Source organism: Piliocolobus tephrosceles, chromosome 11, assembly GCF_002776525.5.
Source record: "Piliocolobus tephrosceles isolate RC106 chromosome 11, ASM277652v3, whole genome shotgun sequence".
Lineage (NCBI taxonomy): Eukaryota > Metazoa > Chordata > Mammalia > Primates > Cercopithecidae > Piliocolobus > Piliocolobus tephrosceles.
Genome location: NC_045444.1, coordinates 19,408,702 through 19,424,668, shown reverse-complemented (window position 1 = coordinate 19,424,668; position 15,967 = coordinate 19,408,702). Strand labels below are relative to the sequence as shown.

The window sequence follows — 15,967 nt, the reverse complement described above, 5'->3', positions numbered from 1 at the left end:
TCAAGTAATTTTATGTGTATACCTTTCTAGGTAAGTGCTGTCTAATGGAACTTTCCACTGTGATGGAAATACTCTTTATGTATACTGTTCAATTCAGTAGCTATTCACTGCAGATGGCTATTGAGTACTTGAAGTGTGACTAGTGCAACTAATGATTGCATTTTTAATTTTACTAATTTTAATTAATTCAAATTTAAATAGTCACATGTTTAGTACCTACCACATGGAATAGTGCAGTTGTAGATTCTTTGTTTTGTTTCTCTGTTTGCAATCTTTGTGTCAGTACCATACTTCTTCATACTTCTTACTGTAGCTTTATAATAAATATTCTGGTATCAGATAGTATAAATCTTTCAGCCTTACTCTTTCAAAATTGTCTCAGCTATTATTGACTCTTTGAATTACATGTAAATTGTAGAAGTCATTTATCAATTTTCACAAAAAAATTTGCTAGGATTGTGAATGGAGTTTTATTTCATCTATAGATCAGTTTGGGGATAATCGATATATTTATAATACAGAATATTTCATTCCATGAACATGAATTATTTTTACATTTACTTAATTGCTTTTTTGGTGTCCTGTATACCTCTTATCTTTTTTGTGTGTGCTGTAGTTTTGATATTTTGCATTTAGCCATATTCAGGCTTACTGATGTTATCTTTTGCTGTTAATTAATTTATTGAATTCTCTTAAGGATGAGACCATCACTCAATATATTTGAAATCAGAAACCACTCAATTTCTTTCTTGATAAACAAGGGAGAACTGTGCTTCTTAGCCATGACTTTCTAAACAAAGCAAAGAGTTGGTATTGCACTGGGCTTTGGAAGCCTGGAGACTTTCAAAAACAGGAGTGTTTAAGGACTGTATGAAATTTCTGTGTATACTTTAGGGATTAGCTGAGTAGGGACTACCAGAGAACAGTTAGTCCTTTCCTTTCTTGAAATTGGAGAATAGGGACTTTTAACTTTCTGTTCTTAATTTCAGAAAGTGTATTTTTAAGTCCAATTCAGCTCTGCCTGCTTATGTTGGTAGTGTCTTTTTTTGCAATGTTTTGATTCTGTCTTATTTCTGTAAATATTTAGAACATACTTATTTATGTAAGTCATACTTATTTACATTCTTGCACGTCCTTTAGAGGTTAATTTTGCCTTTTATTGTTGTATGTGATGGTTTATTTCCCAGTGTATTTGCAGATGTCTTAAATTTTGTTTTAATAAATAATCCTAATCTGTGGTTTTTTTTTCTTTTTTTTTTTTCTAAGACAGAGTTTTGCTCTTGTTGCCCAGACTGAAGTGCAATGGCACCATCTTGGCTCACTGCAACCTCTGCCTCCTATGTTCAAGCGATTCTCCTGCCTCAGCCTTCCGAGTAGCTGGGATTACAATCACATGTCACCACGCCTGGCTAATTTTTTTTGTATTTTTAGTAGAGATGGGGTTTCGTCATGTTGGCTAGGCTGGTCTTGAACTCCTGATCTCAGGTGATCCACCCGCCTCAGCCTCCCAAAGTGTTGGGATTACAGGCGTGAGCCACCACGCCTGGCCAGTCTGTGGAAATTTTGAGAGATGTAAATGAGTAAGTTCTTCAATGGAGGATTTGCAAAATTAGATTCTTGGCTTGCAGTTTCCCAGGTCACACAGGTAATATAAATTCAAACCTCAAGTTCATTTTTAGGTAGGCTTACTATTATGAATTTCAATCATTAATTTTCATCTCCTGCCAAGCTTTAGGTTTCCTTATTAGCTTAAAAAATTAAGTATCGTTTAATTTAGTAAAATATATGGATTTTAGGTGCACAGTTTTGTAGATTCTGATACACTGAATACCCCTGTGTTTTCAAAAACCTCCGTCAAGATATAAAACATTACCATCATCCAGAGTAGGCCTCTTTCTAAACAATCCCATCCTCCTACATTAAAATCACTGATCTGACTTCTGTCACTAAAGTATATTTTTTATAGTTACTTGGTGCTCTATTTTTTCAACTTTTTGAAGTAATTTCAAATGTACAGAAAAGCCACAAAAATATAGAATAACTTTTATGTATGTTTTACTTAGAGTCACAAATTTTTAACATTTTGCCACATTTACTTTATTATTCTCTCAGTCTACACAAACACACACATACATGTATATACACCTATGCTTGCATTCATCATGCTCCTTTAATTTGCAATACTGGCTGCTCTGCCTGTGGAGTAGCCATTCTTTTATTCCTTTACTTTCCTAATAAACTTACTTTAAAAATAATAATAATATGCTATAGTATAGTATGTGTTTTTTTTTAAATAAAAACATTCTCTTACATAGACACAGCACAGTTACCACATTTAAGAATTTAACTTTTTATTTATTTTTTATTCTCAGTTTTGTTTTTTTAGAAACACGATCTTACTCTGTCACGTAGGCTGGAGTGCAATGGCACGATCATTGCTCACTGTAACCTTGTATTCCTGGACCCAAGTGATTCTCTCACCGCAGCCTCCCAAGTTGCTAGTATTACAGGTGCACACCACTGTGCACAATGTCTTTTTTTGTAGACAGAGTTCTGCTATGTTGCGCAGGCTGATATTGAACTCCTGGCCCCACGTGATCTTCCTGCTTTGGCCTCCCAGAGTGCTAGAATTACAGGCATGAGCCATTGCACGTGGCTGGAATTGAACTATTATACAATACTTTAATATACTTATATTTTGTCAGTTGTCCCTATACTGTCCTTTATAGCATGTTTTTTTGTTCAGTGTGAAGATCTAATCCAGGATCACTTATTGTATTTAATGATATCTTTTTGTTTCCTTTAATGTGGGCCAGTTCCTTACCCTTTCATGACACTGGCCTCAACTTATTTTTATGTTTCATCACAATGAGATTTAGATTATGCAATCTTTCCTGCATCAGTACATAGTGAGATTGAGGTCATATGCTTCTCAGGGTATTATTTTGAGTCCCTTAGCCCCAAGGCCAAGTTCCTGGCCAAAGTTTGGTCCGGTTTCACTGTATAGTTAACTGTTTTTTCTTCTCACAGTTGTTTAGTATGTAACAATTAACATGAGATATTGTGACCATGCAAATATGCTGCTCCTTCTCTGATTTTCCCTCTCTTGGATTTAGCATGCATAGGTGGTTCCTGTTCAAATCAAATTTTGTCATGATGGCTGTAAAATGACTTATTAATTGGCAATTTATTATAAAGAAGAGCCCCCCTTCTGCCCCTCTCCTCTCTCCTTTTCTTCCTTTCTTTCCTTTATTTTCCTTTCTTCCTTCCTTTTTTTTTTGAGATGGAGTCTTGCTCTGTTGCCCAGGCTGGAGTGCAGTGGTGTGATCTCGGCAAGCTCCGCCTCCTGGGTTCATGCCATTCTCCACATTACAGGCGTGAGCCACCGCGCCAGGCCCTCCCTCCCTCCCTCCCTCCAACTGTCCCTCCCTCCCTCTGTCCCTCCCTCCCTCCCTCCCTCCTTCCTTCATTCCTTCCCTCCTTCCTATTTCTGTCCATCCATTCATCAGAGATCCAGTGGCAAACGAAAACAAACAGGAACTAGATTTAGATGGACTCATGAATTTCTTACTGTATCGTATCTTAGTTTTCTCTGTTTTGGAACATGCTACAAACAGAATCATTCAGTTTATGTGGATCTTCTCTCACTCAACATAATGTTTTAGCGATTTCATCTATGTTGTTTTACCTCTGAATATGTCACAATTATTTTTTTCATTTACTTGGTGATGGACATTTGGGTTGGCTCTGGTGTAGGGCTCTTACGAATAATGATGGTCTTAACATTCTTAGAGTCCATCTGTGGACATGTTTTCAGTTCTTTTGCTAGAGGAGTCTGCTTTAACTTTATTTAAAAACTGCCCAACTTTTTCCCATGAATCAACAATATATGAGAGTTCTAGATGATCCACATCTCTGTCAACATTTGATATTGTTAGCCTTTTTTATTTTAGGCATTCAAAATGAATGGCTATTTGAGAGGTAGCTTATTATGTTTCACTTTGTACTTTCTTAATGATGTTGAACATGTTTCCCTGTACTTACCAATCATCCTTGTATAGTTATTATATACAACATATAATAGATATATTGTAAAGTGTTGTAATGTTTTGCCCTTGTTTTAATAGGGTTGCGTTTTTATTATTTATTGGAAGTCCTTTTCATATTCTAGATATAAGACTTTTGCCAGATATATATCATGTGAATATTTTCCCTAGTCTGTAGCCTCCTTTTGATTTTCCTTCTCGTATGGTATTCTAATGAACAGAAAATTTTAACTTAAACAAATTAACTTCATCAACTTTTCCTTTTATAGTTAGTGCTTTCTATATTCAAACAAGTCATTTCATACCTCAGGATTACAAAATCATCTTGTGTTTTCTTCGGGAAGCTTTATAGTTTTCCTTTTTCTTTTTTTTTGAGTCGGAGTCTGGCTCTGTTGCCCAGGCTAGAGCGCAATAGCCGGATCTCAGCTCACTGCAAGCTCCGCCTCCCGGGTTTACGCCGTTCTCCTGCCTCAGCCTCCCGAGTAGCTGGGACTACAGGTGCCCGCCGCCACGCCCGGCTAGTTTTTTTTTTTTTGTATCTTTTTAGTAGAGACGAGGTTTCACCGTGTTAGCCAGGATGGTCTCGATCTCCTGACCTCGTGATCCGCCCGTCTCGGCTTCCCAAAGTGCTAGGATTGCAGGCTTGAGCCACCGCACCCGGCCTAGTTTTCCTTTTTCTATTTTGATGTGTGTGTGTGTGTGTGTGTGTGTGTGTGTGTGTATATATATTCTATCTCAATTTTTAAATATGGGGTGAGGTAAGAGTTCTAGGTTCTGTTTTCTTTCATACTAGTATCTAGTTATTTCAGCACCATTTGTAGAAAAGTCTATCATTCCCATAAATTACCTTGGCACCTTAATGAAAAATTGAGTGACCACATATGTCTAAATCTATTTCCTGTTTGTTTCCTTTTGCCACTGGATCTCTTTTTCTGTTGTCACCCTTCTTCCATTTTCATTTAAGCGCCAGCTTTCTTAGGCTCAAGCTTTATTTAGGACTCTTATTTCCTCTATCTATTTCTATTAGGTCTAGGGTGCTATTCTTGTTGCTCTGCACGATTCTTCAGTCCTAAGGTTCTTTGTTGGTGGCTTCTATAGACACCTTCAATGTGGCATGTGTTTTTATCACTCATCACTGTATGTTTGACTTTCTCTTTGTAAATTTTCATTGACTATTCTAAATTACCTGTACTTTTTCTTCAGACTGGTGCTACATTTTAAAAGATAATGTTTTACCTAATTTAGCATTTCTAAGTGTTTGCAAAAGGAGGGATTTTTAGAATATCTAAACCACCATAGTACTGGGAACAGAAACCTTACAGTTAAATCTTCATTCATTCTGGATTACACTCTTTATCATAATAAAATATCCTTATATTAAAAACCACTTGATTCTTTCCCTTCGTCCTCTGAATGTGATCTCTAATTAGTATCCCAACAACTCTTTCATTCTGTCCATGCTTTCCTAGCATGCCTTTAACCATCTTCTTATTTTCAACATTTTTGAAACCTTTAGATGAATTTTTATGTTACAAGTTTAGGTTTCACTTTGTTATTCAGTTTGTCTTTGCTCTTAAGTAATAGTGTTAAACTCACTTTCATTCATCGATATTAGAGTTATATGTAGTCTTTATGCAATTATCATAGTATTTGCTATGGTTTCTGTTGCCTAAATATGTTTTTATATGATCACTCTATGATCCATTAAATATGTCATTATATAATCCATGTTTTCCTGTTTTTGTTTAGTATACACCGTTAGTAATTTAAAGGTTTGGTTTGGAATCCATTGGTTATCTTTATAACTAATGTTTTGTGTGATATACTTGGTTCTCTATTTTATTGCTTATTGTTTTCTTATTCCCAGTTATATGCAATGACATTGGTATATTGCCTTTTTCTCCCTCTCTGTCCTTTCTGAGCACATGATATCGATTGGTTAAATTATTTTTTTCATGTTCACCTTTATATCTTTAATAATACTTGCACTTTTCATTTATAAAAATACTTACATGGCTGGGCATGGTGGCTCATGCCTGTAATCCTAGCACTTTGGGAGGCCGAGGTGGGCGGATCACGAGGTCAGGAGATCCAGACCATCCTGGCTAACACAGTGAAACCCCATCTCTAAAAATACAAAAAAAAATTAGCCGGGCCTGGTGGCCTGCACCTGTAATCCCAGCTACTCAGGCTGCTGAGGCAGGGGAATTGCTTGAACCAGGGAGGTGGAGGTTGCAGTGAGCGGAGATTGCGCCACTGCATTCCAACCTGGGCGACAGAGCGAGACTATGTCTCAAAAAAAAAAAAAAAAAAAAAAGTTAGCCGGGGGTGGTGGCACATTACTGTAATCCCAGCTACTCGGGAAGCTGAGGCAGGAGAATCGCATGAACCTAGGAGGTGGAATTTGCAGTGAGCCAAGATCGTGCCACTGCGTTCCAGCCTGGGTGATAGAGCAAGACTCTGTCTCAAAAAAAATAAATTAAGTTAAAAAAAGTACGCTTTCCTTTCGCTGCTGCGGCCACAGCCATGAGTATGCTCAGGCTTCTGAAGAGGCTCGCCTCTAGTGTCCTCCGCTGTGGCAAGAAGAAGGTCTGGTTAGACCTTAATGAGACCAATGAAATCGCCAATGCCAACTCCCGTCAGCAGATCCGAAAGCTGATCAAAGATGGGCTGTGACTGTCCATTCCCCAACGGGATGTGGGAAAAATACCTTGGCCCGCCGGAAGGGCAGGCACATGGGCATAGGTAAGCGGAAGGGTACAGCCAATGCCGGAATGCCAGAGAAGGTCACGTGGATGAGGAGAATGAGGATTCTGTGCCGGCTGCTCAGAAGATACCGTGAGTCTGAGAAGATTGATCGCCCCATGTATCACAGCCTGTACCTGAAGGTGAAGGGGAATGTGTTCAAAAACAAGCGTATGCTCATGGAACACATCCACAAGCTAAAGGCAGACAAGGCCGGCAAGAAGCTCCTGGCTGACCAGGCAGAGGCCCGCAGGTCTAAGACCAAGGAAGCACGCAAGCGCCTGAAGAGCGCCTCCAGGCCAAGAAGGAAGAGATCAGAGATCATCAAGACTTTGTCCAAGGAGGAAGAGACCAAGAAATAAAAGCTCCCCCTTTGTCTGTACATACTGGCCTCCGTGATTACATAGATCAGCCATTAAAATAAAACAAGCCTTTTTCTGCAAAAAAAAAAAAAAAAAAAAAACCTAATTTTCTTTACCAACTTTAAACTTTGCCTTTGTTTCCTCTTTACCTTCAATTTCTGTGTTGTGATTATTTATAACTTACATTGTCATCTGTAAACCAGATTATTTAAAAGTTAAGTTATTTTCATTGCTTCCCTCGGTCCCTTCTGTTTCTGCACAGTGTCCTTTGGTTGAAGTTATCAAAGTTTGTTAAAAAGAGCTGGGTCTGTTAACAGTGACTCATGCCTATAATTCCATCATTTTGGGAGGCTGAGGCAGGAGAGTCACTTGAGCCCAGGAGTTCAAGACTTGCCTGGGCAACATAACGAGACCCTGTCTTGAATGAATGAATGAATGAATAAATACCTAAATAAGTAAATAAGAAGTAATGTGAGGCCAGGTGTGGTGGCCAACTCCTGTAATCCCAGTACTTTGGGAGGCCAAGGCAGGTGGATCACCTGAGATCAGGAGTTCAAAACCAGCCTGGCTAACATGGTAAGACCCCGTCTCTACTAAGCATACAAAAAATTAGTCAGCGTGGTGGTGTGTGCCTATAGTCCCAGCTACTCAAGAGGCTGAGGCAGGAGAGAATTGCTTGAACCTGGGAGGCAGAGGTTGCAGTGAGCCGAGATCGCACCACTGTACTCCAGCCTGGGCAACAGAATGAGATTCTATCTCAAACAAAAGAAGTAATGTGAAGTCTATTCCCTAATTTCTTGTACTTTATTTATATTTTTTCTTCTTTGTTTCCTTCTTTTTTGATAACGTAAGAGATTTATATATTTTTGGAATACATGTGATAATTTGATAGATTCATATAATGTGGAAAGTTCAAATTGGGATAATTGGGATATCCATCACCTTAAATATTTATATTTTCTTTATGTTAGGAATATTCAAATTTTTCTCTTCTAGCTATTTTGAAATGTACAATAGATTAATACTAACTATAGTCACCCTACTGATCTACCAAACGTTAGGTCTTATTTCTTCTATCTAACTGTATATTTGTACCCATTAATCAATCTCTTCATTCTCCCCTCCCCACTACCCTTCCCAACCACTAGTGGCCACTAAGGCACTCTGTACCTTTGTGAGATTCGCTTTTTGAGCTCCCACATATGAGTGCGAACATGTGATATTTGTCTTTTTGTGCTTGGCTTATTTCACTTAGCATCATGACCTCCAGTTCCATCCATGTTGCTGCAGATGAGAGGATTTTATTCTTGTTTGTGGCTGAATAATATACATTGTGTGTGTGTATATATATATATCACATTTTCTTTTTCCATTCATCTACTCATGGGCATTTAAGTTGATTACACATTTTGGCTGTTGAGAACATTGCTACAGTAAGCATAAGAGTGCAGATACCTCTTGATTTCTTTTCTTTTGGATATATACCCAGTAGTGGAGTTGCTAGATCAGTGGTATTTCTATTTTTAGTTTCTTGAGGAACCTCCATATTGGTTTCCATAGCAGCTGTACTGATTTACATTCCTACCAACAGAGTGCAAGGTTTCTCCTTTCTCTACATCTTTACCAACATCCCTTATTCTCAATTTTTTTTGATAAAAGCAATTTTAACTGCGGTGAGATGATATCTCACTGTGGTTTTAATTTGCTTTTCTCTGATGATTAGTGATGTGTAACATTTTTATATACCTGTTGGCAGTTTATATATCTTCCTTGAGAATTGTCTGTTTAGATCTTTTGTCCATTTTTTCATTGGAATATTTTTTTTTGCTATAAGTTTCTTAGATATTCTGCCTATTAATTTCTCATCAGATAGACATTTTGCAAATATTCTCTTATATTCTAAAAATATCCTTTTACTCACTTTATAATTACACATCTGTTAGGTAAGAAATTCCTCAGACCCACTTTATTTCCTTTTGTAGGCAGTGCTCACTGTTTGCTGTAGACTAGTCTGAGGGCTCGCTGAATTTTTTTCTACTTGGAAGTGATGAGTTTTTTACCTCACTACCCATTTTTTGCAGTCCAGTACTAGAATATGTCTTGGGATTGACCTTTATGTTTCTCTTTTTCTTGGATGTGCCATATTATTTTATTTTCTAGTTTACATTTTTCTTCTGTTTCTGGAAACTATTACATTGAGAACAGTTGTTTACTTTTTTCATTTTGGCTTGCTTCTTTGAAGACTTCAAATATGCTTGTATTTGTTAATTCGTCTTGGCCTATTTATATCACTATTTTTTTTCTCATTTCCATTCTTAATTTTTTTTTTCTCCATAACCCCCCTTTTTTTTTGTTTAAATTCTTTCTGAAAATTTCCTTTTCAATCCTATTCTGTGTGTACTTTCCTATTTTAGTAGTACCTGTTCTGTCTTCTGCTTCCATTAGACCTTCATTTCAGTTTTGTTTATTTATGTATTTTATTATTTCTCTAACCTGTAAATTCACATCTTATTTCTTCATGTTTTTGACTATAGCACCCCTGAGCTCCTGCATCTCCTCTTTATGTTTTCTGTGTTACAGAGGTGATTGCTTCTTTAAGTTTATATTTGTGGCAATATATTTGACTATAATTTTCATCTGCTTCATAACTTTTTCTTGTGTGTTTCCATTTGATTTTTCTTTTTCTTTCCTTCATTTTATTTGTAGAATTCCTTTTTTAAGAATGACTGCTCATCATACAATGAGGAATATTTTTTCCTGCGCATACTGTTTGCAAAAGTCATCTTGGAGGGCTAGAGCAATGTTATAGACTAACACCTGTTCTCCTTATGACACTGTTTTTGTATGTAATTGATTTCTTTTGCTATGACACTATTTTTGTATGTAATTGATTTCTTTTGATTATATAGCATACTTTGTTTTATTATGCTATATAGGATAATCAAATATATATGCTATATAGTATAATCAAATATAATATGCTGTATTTGATTATATAACGTACTTTGTTTTATTATGATTTGCTTTATTGTGCTTTGTATATATTGTGTTTTTTACAAATTGTGCTTTGCATATATTGTGCTTTGCATATAGTGTGGTTTTTACAAATTGTGCTATATAGTATAATCAAATATAGTATACTATATAGTATAATCAAATATATATGCTATACAGTATATACAGTATACTGTATATACAGCATACTATATTTGATTATATAGCATAGTTTGATTCATTATGATTTGCTTTATTGTGCTTTGCATATATTGTGGTTTTTACAAGTTGAAGGTTTGTGGTATTCCTGCATTAAGCACATCTTTTGGAACCATTTTTCCAACAGCATGTGTTAGGTTTGTGTCTGTGTGTCGTATTTTGGTAATTCTCAATATTTCAAAACATTTCATTATCTGTTATGGTGATCAGTAATTAGTGATCTTTGAGTTTACTATTATAATTGTTTTGGGGTGCCATGAATGATACCAATTCGTATAAGATGGTGAACCTAATGGATAAATATTGTGTGTGTTCTAACTGCTCCACCGACTTGCTCTTCCTCTGTCTTTTCCTCTCCACAGGCCTCTGTATTCCCTAAGACAAAACAATATTGAAATTAGCTCAGTTAATAACCCTACAGTGGGCTGTAAGTGTTCAAGTACCAGGAAGGATCATACATCTCTCACTTTAAATCAAAAACTAGAAATGATCATGCTTAGTGAGGAAGGCAGGTCGAAGTGGATATAGGCTAAAAGCTAGGCCTGCTGTGCCAGTTAGCCCAAGTTGTGGATTGCAAAGGAAAAGTTCTTGAGGGAAATGAAATGTGCTCCTCCAATAAATAAATGAGAGATAAGAAAGCGAAACAGCCTTATTGCAGATGTGGAGAAAGTTTCAGTGGTGTGTATAGAATATCAAACCAGTCACAACATTGCCTTATACCAAAGCCTAATCCAGAGTAAGGCCCTAACTCTTTTCAGTTTTATGAAGGCTGAGAGGTGAGAAACCTGCAGAAGAAAAATTTGAAGCTAAAGAGGTTGGTTCATGAAGATTAAGGAAAAATGCCATCTTCATAATATAAATGTGCAAGGTGAAGCAGCAGGTGCTGATGTAGAAGCTGCAGCAGGTTACTCAGATCTAGCTAAGATCATTGATGAAAGTGACTACACTAAATAACAGATTTTGATTGTAGATGAAACAGACTTCTATAGGATGAAGATACCATCTAAAACTTTCATAGTTAGAGAGAAGTCAATGCCTGGCTTAAAAGCTTTAAAAGATAGGTTTTCTTGTTAGGGACTAATGCAGCTGGTGACATTAAGGTGAAGCCAGTGCTCATTGACCATCTGAATATCCTAGGGCACTTTAGAGTTATCCTAAATCTACTCTGCCTGTATTCTATAAATAGAACAACAAAGCCTGGATGACAGTACATCTCTTTGTAGCGTGGTTTACTGAATATTTTAAGCCTACCATTGAGACTTACTGCTCAGAAAAAATATTCCTTTCAAAATATTATAACTCATTGACAATGGACCTGGTCACCCAAGAGCTCTATTGCAGACGTACAAGATGAATGTTTTCGTGCCTGGTAACACAGCATCCATTCTGTAGCCCATGTATCAGGGAGTAATTTTGACTTTTAGGTCTTAATTTTTAAGAAATACATTTTGTAAGACTGTAGTTGCCAAAGATAATTATTCCTCTGATGGAACTGGACAGAGTAAATTGAAAACCTTCCGGAAAGGATTATTCTAGATGCCATTAAGGACATTCGTAATTCATAGGAGGAGGTTAAAATGTAAAATTAATAGGAATTTGGAAGAAGTTGATTCCAATCCTCATGGATTACTTGGAGGGGTTCAAGACTTCAGTAGAGGGGGCTGGGTGCAGTGGCTTGCCTGTAATCCCAGCACTTTGGGAGGCCAAGCGGGTGGATCACCTGAGGTCAGGAGTTTTGAGACCAGTCTGGTCAACATGGCAAAACCCCATCTCTACTAAAAATACAAAAATTAGCCAGGCATACTGGCAACCACCTGTAATCCCGACTACTCAGAAGGCTGAGGCAGGAGACTTGCTTGAACCCAGGAGGCAGAGGTTGCATTGAACTGAGATCACACCACTGCACTCTAACCTGCTCAACAGAGCAAGATTCCTCTTATATTGGAAAAAAAAAAAAAAAGACTTCAGTGGAGAACCTAACTGCAGATGTGGAAATAGCAAGAGAATTAGAATTAGAAGTGGAGCCTGAAGATGTGACTGAATTGTTGCAATCTCACATTAAAACTTGAATGGATGAGGAGTTGCTTCTTATGGATGAGCAAAGAAAGTGGTTTCTTGAGATGGAATCTACTCCTGGTGAAGATGCTGTGAGCATTGTTGAAATGACAACAAAAGATTTAGAATAAAACGTATACCGAGTTGATAAAGCATCAGCAGATTGGAGAGTATTGATTTCAATTTTGAAAGAACTTCTACTGTTACTAGAATGCTTTCAAACAGCAATGCATGCTTTGAGAAATCTTTCATGAAAGAAAGAGTCCATTGATGTGGCATAAGTCATTGTTGCCTTATTTTCAAGCAATTGCCACAGCTGTTACACCCTTCAGCAACCACCACCTCGATTAGTCAGCAGCCATCAACAAACATTGAGGTAAAACCCTTCACTCTCCATATTTATCACTGGATATGTGTATTTGTGAATATACATGGTTAATAATTGTTAAATATATTAATACATGAAATTTTTAGTATACAGTTGAATAAGAATGTTTCTTATTTGTCATTTATTTATTCACATCTGAGGAGACGTAAGAAGGAAATGTAATCCAAAAAGATTACAACTCTCTAAACAATCACATGTTCATTGCCATTTTTTAGCAATGTTTTAAAACTAAAGTATGTATATTGTTTTAGACATGCTATTGCATACTTAATAGGCTACATTATGGTGTAAACAGAGCTTTAATATACACTGGGAAACAAGTCTGTGTGACTCACCTTTTTATGACATTAGCTTTATTGAGGTGATCTAGAATGAAACCCGCAATATCTCCAAGGTATGCCTGTATCAGTCTGACAGTATTGTGACCAACTATAAAGATTAAATGCCATGTTTATGACAGCACCCTGCACAGTGCCTCTAGGGGAGCAGACACTGTAAATAGTGACTGCTATAATAATTATAGTAATAATCTATCTCATTTTGGGCTGAATTCACAATATCTTGGAGGTATGCCTGTATTTTCTGAATCAAAAGAAAGATGGCTAGCAGGGCAAAGTCTCTCATACATTCCCCTGCCTTAATGTGACTACTTCCTACATTCAGCATTTGTTGTTGAGCCTTGCCTGCTTCTCTTCTCCTCCACCCAGACTGGCCCCAGCAATAGACAGTGGACATATCATCCTGCGTTGCTGCAAAGAAGGGATTCTTGACTTTGCAACATACCTGTTCCTCCTACTTTGAAACTCTGTTTGGCTGTTATGTTATGTTATGTTATGTTATGTTATGTTATGTTATGTTATGTCATGTTATGTTTGTTTGGTTTTGTTTCTCTGAGATGTATAGCCTGAAGTGTTCTTTCTAGGTATAATCCTTCAGTTATTGGGGTTTTTAAAGTATATTTATTTTTTAATTTATTTTTCTTTTTTTGAGACAGTCTCACTCTGTTGTCCAGGCTGGAGTGCGGTGGCGCAATCTTTGCTCACTGCAACCTCTGCCTCCCAGGTTCAAGTGATCCTCCCACCTCTTCCTCGTGAGTAGCTGGGATTTACAGGTGCCCACCACCTCGCCTGGCTAATTTTTATATTTATATATATATATATATAAATTTTTTTATTATTATACTTTAAGTTATAGGGTACATGTGCACAACGTGCAGATTTGTTATGTATGTATACATGTGCCATGTTGGTGGGCTGTACCCATTAACTCGTCATTTACATTAGATATATCTCCTAATGCTATCCCTCTCCCCTCCCTCCTCCCCATAATAGGCTCCGGTGTGTGATGTTCCTCTTCCTGTGTCCAACTGATCGAATTGTTGAATTCCCACCTATGAGGGAGAGCATGCGGTGTTTGGTTTTCTGTTCTTACGATAGTTTGCTGAGAATGATGGTTTCCAGCTGCATCTATGTCCCTACAAAGGACACGAACTCATCCTTTTTTATGGCTGCATAGTATTCCATGGTGTATATGTGCCACATTTTCTTAATCCAGTCTGTCACAGATGGACATTTGGGTTGATTCCAAGTCTTTGCTATTGTGAATAGTGCCGCAATAAACATACGTGTGCATGTGTCTTCATAGCAGCATGGTTTATAATCCTTTGGGTATATACCCAGTAATGGGATGGCTGGGTCAAATGGTATTTCTACTTCTAGATCCTTGAGGAATCGTCACACTGTTTTCCACAATGGTTGAACTAGTTTACAGTCCCACCAACAGTGTAAAAGTGTTCCTATTTCTCCACATCCTCTCCAACACCTGTTGTTTCCTGATTTTTTAATGATTGTCATTCTAACTGGTGTGAGATGGTATCTCATTGTGATTTTGATTTGCATTTCCCTGATGGCAAGTGATGATGAGCATTTTTTCATGTGTCTGTTGGCTGTATGAATGTCGTCTTTTGAGAAGTGTCTGTTCATATACTTTGCCCACTTTTTGATGGGGTTGTTTGTTTTTTGCTTGTAAATTTGTTTGAGTTCTTTGTAGATTCTGGATATTAGCCCTTTGTCAGATGAGTAGATTGTAAAAATTTTCTCCCATTCTGTAGGTTGCCTGTTCACTCTGATGGTAGTTTCTTTTGCTGTGCAGAAGCTCTTTAGTTTAATTAGATCCCATTTGTCAATTTTGGCTTTTGTTGTCATTGCTTTTGGTGTTTTAGACATGAAGTCCTTGCCTATGCCTATGTCCTGAATGGTATTACCTTGGTTTTCCTCTAGGGTTTTTATGGTTTTAGGTCTAACATTTAAATCTCTAATCCATCTTGAATTAATCTTTGTATAAGGAGTAAGGAAAGGATCCAGTTTCAGCTTTCTATTTATGGCTAGCCAATTTTCCCAGCACCATTTATTAAATAGGGAATCCTTTCCCCATTTCTTGTTTTTGTCAGGTTTGTCAAAGATCAGATGGTTGTAGACATGTGGTATTATTTCTGAGGGCTCTGTTCTGTTCCATTGGTCTAAATCTCTGTTTTGGTACCAGTACCATGCTGTTTTGGTTACTGTAGCCTTGTAGTATAGTTTGAAGTCAGGTAGCATGATGCCTCTAGCTTTGTTCTTTTTGCTTAGGACTGTCTTGGTAATGTGGGCTCTTTTTTGATTCCATATGAACTTTAAAGCAGTTTTTACCAATTCTGTGAAGAAAGTCATTGGTAGCTTAATGAGGATGGCCTTGAATCTATAAATTACCTTGGGCAGTATGACCATTTTCACAATATTGATTCTTCCTATCCACGAGCATGGTATGTTCTTCCATTTGTTTGTGTCCTCTTTGATTTCACTGAGCGGTGGTTTATAGTTCTCCTTGAAGAGGTCCTTTACATCCCTTGTAAGTTGGATTCCTAGGTATTTTATTCTCTTTGAAGCTACTGTGAATGGGAGTTCATTCATGATTTGGCTCTCTGTTTGTCTGTTACTGGTGTGTAAGAATGCTTGTGATTTTTGCACATCGATTTTGTATCCTGAGACTTTGCTGAAGTTACTTATCAGCTTAAGGAGATTTTGGACTGAGACGATGGGGTTTTCTAAATATACAATCATGTCATCTGCAAACAGGGACAATTTGACTTCTTCTTTTCCTCACTGAATACTCTTTATTTC

At 37.2% G+C, this 15,967-nt stretch overlaps 1 protein-coding gene and 1 pseudogene across 2 annotated transcripts in view; both read left to right on the top strand.

The window, feature by feature from the left end:
* The window catches only part of ZRANB3 (zinc finger RANBP2-type containing 3), a 319,153-nt gene that overhangs the window by 33,639 nt on the left and 269,547 nt on the right, over positions 1-15,967 (top strand). The gene's annotated exons all lie outside the window — the stretch shown is intronic.
* LOC111527484 lies at positions 6,435-7,254 on the top strand (annotated as a pseudogene). The gene has a single exon (XR_002726676.1). The product of XR_002726676.1 is annotated as a 60S ribosomal protein L19 pseudogene (transcript).